Source organism: Mus pahari, chromosome 1 (assembly GCF_900095145.1).
Source record: "Mus pahari chromosome 1, PAHARI_EIJ_v1.1, whole genome shotgun sequence".
Classification (NCBI taxonomy): domain Eukaryota; kingdom Metazoa; phylum Chordata; class Mammalia; order Rodentia; family Muridae; genus Mus; species Mus pahari.
This window is the reverse complement of record NC_034590.1, coordinates 115,426,157-115,437,212: the sequence shown is the minus strand read 5'-3', so window position 1 is coordinate 115,437,212 and position 11,056 is coordinate 115,426,157.

The following is an 11,056-nucleotide window of genomic DNA, read 5'->3' as shown; positions in this document are numbered from 1 at the left end:
TTCCCTCTGCTCTCTGCCTATGTGGCTCGCCTCAGTGCCCGGCCCAAGATCAAGGCCTTTCTGTCCTCCCCGGAACATGTGAACCGTCCTATCAATGGCAATGGCAAACAGTAGTGGACCGAAGAGACAAGAGCTTCTTGTCCCTCCTTTCCCAGCACTAATAAAGTTTGTAAGACAGAAGAGGTGCCTCTGGTGCTGTTTCCTGTTCAAAAGGGGGCTCTGGGACCCTCAGGCTGGGAAAGGGCAGAGGACCAGGACATCTTCCTGCTTAATATTTGCTGACCTTTGAAACAGGAAGGGGATAAGGGCAGAATAAGAAGAGAAATGAACCAACATCTAATGCAGGGGGTCCCAAGTTGATTTGCCAGTCAGTCCCAGGAACACTCAACACCTGGCTGCAGGCCAAGTTTGTTCCCTGGCTTGGGATAGGCTAAGGTACTGTGACCTGAGGCTCGCCTGGTGTCGGGTTTCAAACTGTACAGAGGGTCTCTGCTTGCCTTGCTGGTTATGTATGAGTGTCTATCTCCCAAATGTTGTGATCACAGCTGTGGACTGTGCTCAGGTTGTTCGTGCAGGTTTCCCTGGGCCACAGTATTCTGTGCTTGAAGATAAGAAGGACATTTCTCTTCTTTTTAGCCTGGATTTTGTTGTTGTAACAGATCACCTGAGGCTAGGTAACTGTGGAAATTGTCACCATCCACTAAATGCTCTGAGTCACCACCATGCCCTAACTTGCATGAGACAGTGACTTTCGGGCTGAGTGTTTCCTTGGAGTGTAAATGCAGACACAGGATGACTGCATCTCTTATGTGCCTGTAATCGCTACTATCCAATTAGCCCCACCCACAGTCTCTGACACCCATCTATAAGCTACTCAATATAGATTAGAACCTATGGGCGAGTGTGTATATTAAAACTGGGGGGGGGGGGGAATGAGCCCAAGAATTTACCAAACACTCCAGGCCAAGGAAAAGTGCAACAACTTCACCAGACCCCATAGAAGCCTATCATTCAAACACACAGTGCGGCCATCAAGGAACCAATTGGCAGAGAATCTCTAAGCTTCGCCTGAGCTCCACCTCGGCAGGGCCCTATCCCCACTGTGTGATGAGGCCCATTCATGTAGCCACCCACCCATTCATCCTTCTGGACTCCTGGCGCTCACCTTGAAGATCCTGCACTCTGGTAGCTGAGCTCTTCATTCCCCTTCATTAGCTTCCTTAACATTTAATCACCTGCCTGTCATTCTGCCTCTGTGTTGGCTCTTTGCCTTGTCCTTCAGTAACTCCTCTTTCAAGCCTGCATCCTCTTCCCTTCTGCCCTGGGAAGGGTAAGGAGCAATCTGAGCATTAATATTACTTAGGACCAACATGAAAGGTTGTTGCCAGTACTGTCATGGCAAACTGGGATTACTTGATAATAGCTGACAGAGACAATGCTACAACGCTGAGTAGAAACTGATCGGTATTAGATACATTCTAGCACCTTGAAAAGACACATGTTTGTCCACAGAGGAGAGGCCACAGGGTTCTGGAGCTGAAAAAACATTGTATCTGAATCCACTGAGCTGGCAAGAAAGATGTACACCTGGGGAAGGAAACCAGTGTCACAGAGGAGCCTGGCAATCTAATCTTCAGGGATAAAGCACTCCTGAGGAGTCTGTCACCAGCACCCAACACCTCTTCTCTTAATAGCATCTTTCTCTCTTCCTTCCTTTCTTCCCCCTTCCTTCCTTTCTTTCCTGCACACATGCACATGTGTGTGTGTGTGTGTGTGTGTGTGTGTCTGTTTTGTTGTTGTTGTTTTTGTTTGTTTGTTTGTTTGTTTGAGACAGGGTTTCTCTGTGTCGTTCCAGCAGCCCTGGAACTCTGGACCAGGCTGGCCTTGAAGTTAATGGTTTGGCTGCCTTCTTGCACCTCCACTGCCTGGCTATTTCAATACTGTCATATTGACGGTTGAATGAGATTGTGAATTTTGGTGGAAGAAACTTCATCAAGCCACAGTGCCTTTCACAAGGGGATTACCTGAGCTGCTGCTTATTTATTTATTTATTTTAGATTTACTTATTTTTATTTTATATATAGAAATATTTTCCCCAGCTGTGTGCTGGTGTCCATGGAGGGCAGAAGAGGGTGATGGCTCTCCTGCAGATGGAGTTACAGGCAGTTAGAGATGCCATGTGTGCTGGGAACCAAACCTGGGTCCTCTGGAAAAACAGCCAGTGCTCTTGAGCACCAAGTCACCTCTTCAGATCCTTAAAATACTTTTAGCACAAAGGACTTGACAGTGTTGGGTTTGGGGCTGTGCTATTCATAGCCGCTTTATCCCCTGTGCAAAGTTTCCCCAGAGATTTTCTTAAAAACTGAATTGTGCTGAGGGGAGAGAAGAGTCAGGTGAGATGCTGGAGATCCGCAGACAGAAAGACTAAGGATGAGCAAGTGGGAGAGCAAACAGAGCTTGCTGGGAGCTTAAGTTCGTCTCTCCCTTGCTCCGGGAGCTGGCTGGTCCTTAAGCTAAGCTAAGTGTTTCCCCTGTCCTTCCAAACCTGCAGATCAGAGGCTGGAGACAGTCACAGCTCCACAGTTAAGAGCCCTTTGCTGCGCGACCATGAGGACCAGAATATGGATCCCAGTCGTTAGGTAACAAGCCAGGTGCAGTTCTGTGTACACTTGTCACCTAGCTTAGAGGGGGACCTGAAGTCAGGAGGCCTGCTGTGGCTCGATGGCTTTCAGTCTAGCCAAAGAAACTTGAACTCCAGATTCAGGGAGAGACCCTGCCTCAGAGGAATAGGGTGATAGAAGAAGAAACATGATGTTCTTTTTCTGGCCTATCTGTGAACACAGGTGCACACCCTCTGATACATTCATGTACACACACACATACACACACACACCACTTTTTAAAAAATTATTTATTTTTATTGTATGTGCTTTGGTGTTCACCTGCATTTATATCTATGTGAAGTGAGTCTGTGTGATGATGTTGGATTCCCTGGAACTGGAGTTACAGACAGTTGTGAGTTGTCATGCAGGTCCTGGGAATTGAACCCAGGTCCTCTGGAATAGCAGCCAGCCCTCACACCACACTTAAAAACATTTTTATTTATTTTTATTGTATGTGCATTGGTGTTTTGCCTGCATATATCTATATAAGGGTTTCTAAACCCTGGAACTGCAGTTACAGACAATTGTGATCTACCATGTGGGTGCTCAGAATTGAGCCTGGTTCCCTGAAGAACAGCCACTGCTCTTAATGACTGAGTCATCTCTCCAGTCCTATTTGTTTGATGTGAATGGGTGTTTAGCCTGCATGTATGTCTGTGCACCACATTCCATATAGTGTCTGTGGAAGCCTGAAGAGGACACTGAATCTCCTGGCCCTAGAGTTATGATGGTTGTGAGCTGCCATGTGGGTACTGAGAATTGAACCCAAGTCTCTACCTCGAGCTCTTACACACAACTAAAATAAATAAAATAAATCCAGATTACTTCAAATAGAAGCACTAGATTATACTAGGTTGGCCTTTTCTTCTTTGTTTGAATTACATTTCATTTGGGACTGAAGAAGTGTTAGTTGTTAAGAGCACGGGCTGCTTTTCCAGAGGACCCACATTCAGTTCCCAGCATCCAAATGGTGGCTCACACTATAGCTCCAGTACCAGGGGATCTGACACCCTCTTCTCATCTCCATGGGCACCAGGCACACACACAGTGCACAGACACAGAGGTAAACAAAACACTTGAACACATAAAATAAAAATAAGAAGGAACCGTTTGATTTCTTTATTTGTGTTTTAATGCATGTGTACTTGCTTACATGTGGGTGAGTGTGGTTGCTGAGCAGGCACATGTATGTAGGCATCTGTCCTTGAAGGCCAGAAGAGAGTTTCAGGCCCTCTGAGCCAACCTATATGCAGAGAGAATCTCTTGTAAGCATCACCTGTCAATAAAAAAGCCTCTAGCTAATGAGCTGAGGCAGGAACTAGGACATGGGACACTGGCAGGAAGGGAGAGGACTCTGGGAAATAGTGAGAAAATAAAGGGAGATTCCAGCACGATGCTGGAGGAGGTGCTGAGGAAGAGGCTAAGGAAGAAGCAGGTTGGGACTGAAGGAGAGAGGTAACTAACCTTGTGGAAGACATCGACTAGTTGGAATGGATTAAGTATGTTATGAGTTAGTTGGGGAATCAGCCAAAGCTTGTGGGCAAGGCATTTATTAGTATATTGTTTCAGAGTCGTTATTGATGGGAATTAAGTGACCAGAAGGAAAACCAGATTTCTTTGTTGTTCTTTACACTGATGAGATTCTGGGACAACATGAACTTTGGTCCTCAGGGAGAGTAGTGAGCTCTTGTAACCACTGAGCCATTACCTCAGCCCTGTCTGAATTTTTATGAGGCTGGAGGGCGATGCTGTCAGCAGCTTGAATCCAGCTTCTAAGTAGACTTTTCAAGTGCTTTGCTGTCGTTGTTGTTGTCGTCGTCGTTGTTTTGGACAGGGTTTCTCTGTGCAGCCCTGGCTGTCCTGAAACTCACTCTGTAGACCATACTGGCCTCGAACTCACAGAGATCCGCCTGCCTCTGTCTCCCAAATGCTAGGATTAGAGTGTGCCACCGTGCCTGGCTCAAGTTGTCTGAATCTCATTTTTATGTTGCCCTGAGGATGGGGTATCATGGGGTGAATGTTGACCAGAACCCCAGAGTCTTTCCTCAGGGGGTTCCTGGTGTCTAGTGAGCTCCTTATCTGAGAGGACCCACAGAAGAATGTGGCCTGTCCTCCTGTCTGGGACCAGATACCCTGCAGAAGTGATTTGGAGGGAGGTTATTACAGGCCAGAGCTAAGCCCACCACAGCGGGGAGGCCTGGTGGGATTCCTGGCAGCGGGGCCATCAGCCATGACTTGCTCACTTCTTGGTAGATCAGGAAAGAGAACCCAGTCCAAAATAAGGGCCACACTGTAACCCTCAATATCCACCCCAGTGGCCTCGGCCAGGCAGCTAGGCCTATGCTCAGAAGGTTCCATTGACTCCCAAAACAGGGCCACCAGCTAGGGACCAGGTGTTCAAACACAGGAGCCTCTGGAGGACATTTTGCATTCAAACTAAAACACCTGAGTTTTGGTGATTTGAGATAGCTGTGGTGGTTTAAAAGAAAGTGGACCCCATTGGCTCATAGGGAATGGCCCTATTAGGAGGCATGGTCTTATTGGTGTAGGTGTGGCCTTGTTGGAAGAAGTGTGTCAATGGGGGCAGAATGGGAACTTTGAGTTTTCAGAAGCTCAAGCCAAGCCCAGTGTCACTCTCTCTTCCTGATGCATACTGATCCAGATGTAGAACTCTCAGCTACCTCACCAGCACCATGTCTGCCTGAATGCCACCATGCTTCCTGCCATGATGACAATGGACTAAATCTTTGAACTGTAAGCCAGTCCCAATTAAATGTTTTCCTTTCTAAGAGTTGCTGTGGTCATGGTGTCTCTTCACAGCAATAAAACCCCAGCTATGTCAATATTCTTGTTATGAAGCCCAGGCTAACATTGAACTCATGGCCCATCTATCTCTGCCACCTGTGTGCTAGGATAAATCACGAGTGCATGCCGCCACCCTGGAGCCCAGTACTGAGAAGGTACTCCATACGGAGTTGGTTCCAGACTAGCCTGGTTATGGGGTGAGTTCCTGAAGAGAGAGAGAGAGAGAGAGAGAATCTGCATGTGTATGTGCATGCACACGCATGGGAGTGGGGGTAGCTGCAGAAAAGGCTCAGGAGGCAAGAGCATGTTCTGCTTTTGTAGAGAACTAGAATTTGGCTCCCACATCAAGAGACACAACTCCAGCTTTAGGGATCTGCCACTCTCTAGCCTTTGTAGGCACACACATACACATACCCTCCCCTGCCCCCTACACACAAAGAAATAAGATTAACACAAATAACATCAACTAAAGAGCTAGCGTGGAGGCTCACACCTGTAATCCCAGCACTCAAGAAGCGGAGACAGGAGAATCAAAAGTCAAGGTCAGGTTGAGCTTCAGGAGAGCCTGTCTCAATCATTATCTTCATCACTATCAGCATCAACATCACCTGAGGGCATCTCTGCAGATGTCAGGCAGGGAAGTGAATCTCAAATAAATGAGAAAGAGTCTGATATCAGGGGTTTATTCCATTGTATTTAAACCCAGTATAATTTGGGGGGAAATGTCCTGGTATAATACAATCCCCTGTGCATAAAGAAACATAATTACATTGGAATTCAACTCAGGATACATGTCATTTCTTCCAAGAAAAATGGCTCTAGAGATAGGCTACCTGCATAGCTTAAGGGCCTAGGGAAGGCTCTGGACTGGTCTCTGACATACAGATAGGGAAGAGGCCATTTAGGCTGTTAGCACCTCTGGTCCCGATTGTAGGAGTTTGATACGGCGTGGCCCACAAGATATCACCAGGCCAATAGATGTCACTTCCAACTCCCAGGTTTCTGGATGGAAGAACAGGTTTTCATCTTTCCCACTGCAAAGACAGTCATATGAGCTCAACATTCCTGGTTTCTCTGGAGATCGGTGGGCACAAGAACCTTTGTGCTATGCCTCCAAAACCACTACCCACCCCTACCACCACCATAATCTAACCTGAAGGTCATTAAATGAGTGGCCAGCATCTTCTGATCCTAATTCCTACATGAAGAGACTCCTACAAAACAGAAACAGAAATTGTGGCAATCAGAAACTGCAGGCTAATCTCACCTAGGGATTGTCAACTTTTTTTTTTTTAAAGAATTATTTATTTATTATATGTAAATATACTGTAGCTGTCTTCAGACACTCCAGAAGAGGGAGTCAGATCTTGTTACAGATGGTTATGGGCCACCATGTGGTTGCTGGGATTTGAACTCTGGACCTTTGGAAGAGCAGTCGGGTGCTCTTACTCACTGAGCCATCTCACCAGCCCAGGATTGTCAACTTTATCCATCCAAATAGTCTTCAACCTCTTCTTCCTCCTCCTCTTCCTCCTCTTCTCCTCCTCCTCTTCCCTGCTCCTCCTTCTTGTCTTCTGCTTTTTCTCCTGCTCCTCCTCCATGTTCTCTACTGGGTCCCATGTAGCTCAGGCTGGCCTCAAACTTGCTATGTAGCCAAGGATGGCTTTGAATTCCTGGTCTTCCTGTCTGTTTCTCCCAAATGCTGAGACTACAGATGTATACCAGTCTCATCTTGCTAGGATAACTTTCCTATGGGGTCAAGCTCTTCCTGAAGTAGATGCAGAGGACAAAATCCCTGCTATCTAAAGTGGTCACTTTCAAGGACAACCCAAGAAAGCAAACGCCATGTTACCCTGGGCAGCAAAACACCACTTGGGAGGCAGAAAGCGCCCAAGCCAGGGACTGGCCAATTTCCCGCATGGGTGTGGGAGGAGCCGGAGAAGGCTGATGAGAGTATGGCCCCTCAGATGGGGATCTCTCCCTATGACAATCTCCCCAGAAATTGGCACCACAGGTAGATAAAATATTATTGTGCCCTCAATGACCTGGGTTTCCAGGTTGTTCTGCCGACCACATGGCCTGGGCTAAGTATTTTGTCCCCCTGACTAAGACCAGAGAGAATACACTCAGTGGCCACTGAGATAAAGGCTCTGCAATTGAAATAAGGGAGAGAGAGAGAAAGAGAAACATGCTCAGATTCATTTTATTGGTGACCCACAAATAAAAGCTTACCCACATGGATATAAGCCAGGCAAGAAACCCAGCTTTTTAGTCTATAGGTGGGCTGGAGTCACAAGCTCATGGGGCCACTCCTGGTTCTATCCTGTGACTCCCCTTCACATGGCCAGTCACACAAAAGACAAAGAACAATGATAATATCTGTCTGTATGAAAAGGACCAACAGAAGCGAGAGTCCTCATGACAGAATCTGGCAGAGCCTCTGTCCCCAAAGACATAGTTCACCCAGATTCTCCCACAAATCTAAATTTAGAAAGAGAGACAAAGGGAGGTTTGTTGGCGTGTGTGTGTGTGATGGGGGCGGGGGGGGCAGGAGGAGATGGTGTATAGACCAGAAATTGGCAGCTTGTATCTTTCTCAATTACTTTCCACTGTTTTGTTTGTTTGACACAGAGTCTCACCATATGTCTCTAGCTGGCCTGGAACTCAAGAGATGTGCCTGTATCTATCCCCCCAAGTACTGTGATCAGTTTGTGCCACCACACCCTGCTACCATCTTATTTTTGAGACAGGGTCTCACAGCTAGAATCAGTGGGACCAACTGCCAGGTGCCCCTACCTGCTGCAAGCTGTGCTGGGATTATAGGGGCGTTTGGCCACACCTGGCTTCTACCCAGCCATGGGGGATTGAACTCGGGTCCACATGCTCACAGAGCCAGCCAGCACTTTACTGACTGACCGTTGTCCAAGCAGCAGAGAGAGGCCCTTACCATTCCACTGCACCCCAGATCTGTCTTCTGGGGTTAAGCTGGGTCTGAGGCATGGCATACTGAGAAGCCACGAGTGGATGTTTCAGGATCACTTGAGTGCAGCACCACCAAAACAAGAAAAGTTCCAGCCAGGGAATCTCCCTGTTTTGAGAAACCTGGGAAAACAAAATTCACTTCTAGATCTGGTGAGGTGAGCTGGCTCGGCAGGTAAAGGAGCCTGCGCTGAGCCCACTGCCGAGCCTGAGAACCTGGGTTCGATCCCCAGGACCCACGTGGTGGAAAGAGACAACTGACCCAGTAAGCTGTGCTCTGACCTCCACATGTGCTCTATGGGATACACTTGCCCACACCTAAAATAAAGTGGGGTTTGTTTGTTTTTGGTTTTCTCCAGACAGGATTTCTCTCTGTAGGTTTGGCTGCCCTGTAACTCCCTCTATAAACCAGGCTGACCTCAAATTCACAGATATTCACCTGCCTCTGCTTCCCAAATACTGGGATTAAAGGCACTGGCTGGTTTAAAGTGTTTTAGAATGGGGGGGGGGGGTTGAGGATGTATGTAATTGATAGAACACTCACCTAGCATGTGTGTCTTAGGCTCTTAGTTAAACCCCTATTACCATAAAAACAAATAAAGTTTGAAATGTAAAAAAAAAAAAATTAAATTCCTGGTTAAAAAAAAGTCACGGGGATCTGGAGAGATGGTTCAGCAGTCAAGAGCAGTGGCTGCTCTTCTAAAGGTTCTGGGTTCAATTCCCAGCAGCCACATGGTGGCTCACAACCATCTGTAACTGTAGTCCCATGGGATCCAATGCCCTCTCCTGGTGTGCAAATGTACATGCAGGCAAAACACCCATATATATAAATTAAATCTTTTTTAATAATCGCAGATGTCTCAATAGTTAAGGGCATGTGTTACTCTTGTGGAGAACACCATTTCAATCCAAGCACCCAAATGGCAGTTCACAACTGCTTATAACTCCATATCTAGGGGGTCCAACTCCCTCTCCTGACCTCTGCTGGCTCCTGCCTACACATGCTACACATACATACATTCAGACACATACACATTAAATAAACAAATATTTAAAAATATCTCTAGGCAGGGTGTGGTGGTGCATGCCTTTAATCCCAGCACTTGGGAGGCAGAGGCAGGCGGATTTCTGAGTTCGAGGCCAGCCTGGTCTACAAAGTGAGTTTCAGGACAGCCAGGGCTATACAGAGAAACCCTGTCTTGAAAAATAAAAAAAAAAAAATCTCTATTGTGCTGGGGCTTTGGACCTAGCCCCGAGAGATCAATCAACATGGCACAAACAAGAAAACGTTCACATTTATTTAGGGCAAGTTTTCTGTGGCATGGGAGCCTTCGTGAGGAAATGAAGTTCTGAGGAAACAGCTAGTACTGAATAGTCACATGATAATCAAGTTGTAAAAACAGGACAAAGCCAAGGAGCTTGGGGAGGGCGGTTAATAGGGTGCAGAAATGACTGAAAGAAGTGGCCAGCTTAACAAACCATTTGCGCAGATTTCCCTCAGCCTCAGTATTCTCCCTTCCTAACCTTAGCCCAAGTACAACCTTAGGTCGGGAGCAATAGCTTCCAGATATCACACCTGCTTCCATTCCTGACAGGATTCACTGAAGTTCAGGCTTTGCAAGCAGAGGGACAAGAAGAGGTGTTGGTGTCCTGGCTGAAGTGGTAGCTCAGGGCTGGTGGGGTTGGTGTGAATGACGAGGGCGGGTTCCATGTGTTGAGGCTGATGTGTGGAACCATCCATGGTCTCAAAGCAATCCTGGATGGTGCTTTGTGAGTCTCAGGACACAGAGCAGTGGTGGCCAGTGCGAGGCATCAGTCAGAAGGACAAGGAAATGGGCCAGCATGCCTTCTGTCCCCACCCTGCTCTGCTGCAGGGCGGCCCCTGTCCTGGTGGGAATTTCATCCCCTCCTTTTGAGATAGGAAAAAAAGGAAATAAAACAATATCTTTCAAATGTCTTCAACTCAAAATAATCAATATGCCAGAGGGGCATGCTTAGGAATGGCATCTTATCCTTTTCATGTGCACATATACATAGAGATTTATTATAGTGTTCTAGGTCACAGGGAGCCTTACAAGGTATCATGGGTAAACTGGAGATTACCCTACCCTCCAGCTTCCAGGGTCAGGTACAGTCATATCTGGGCAATCCCAAGTCTCCACTGCTCTCTCTGATGACCCATTTTGTTGAAGGATGGAGGAGATAAAGGTGACTGGAGGTGGGGTAACCATCGCAGAGGGAGGTTGGGTCAGACAGAGGCCCTTGGGGTGAGCAGATCAAGACTGCAGGGGCAGTAGGGTCTTTCTACCGTAATTGACCGAATATGGTGAGTCCCCACAGGCATGCCATCTCCCAGGCCACTCTAGACTCCCTGAAGTTAACAATGAACACCAATCATCACACATGGGTGACTTTTAAGTCACAGGAGCAGAAGGCAACAGGGAATTGCATTAGATTTGGGGGATGGGTATTTTGTTATGTTTTACCTTGACTGTTCTGGAACTTTGTATACCAGGTTGGCCTCAACTCACAAAAATCTGCCTGCCTCTGCCTCTGCCTCTGCCTCTGCCTCTGCCTCTGCCTCTGCCTCTGCCTCTGCCTCTGCCTCT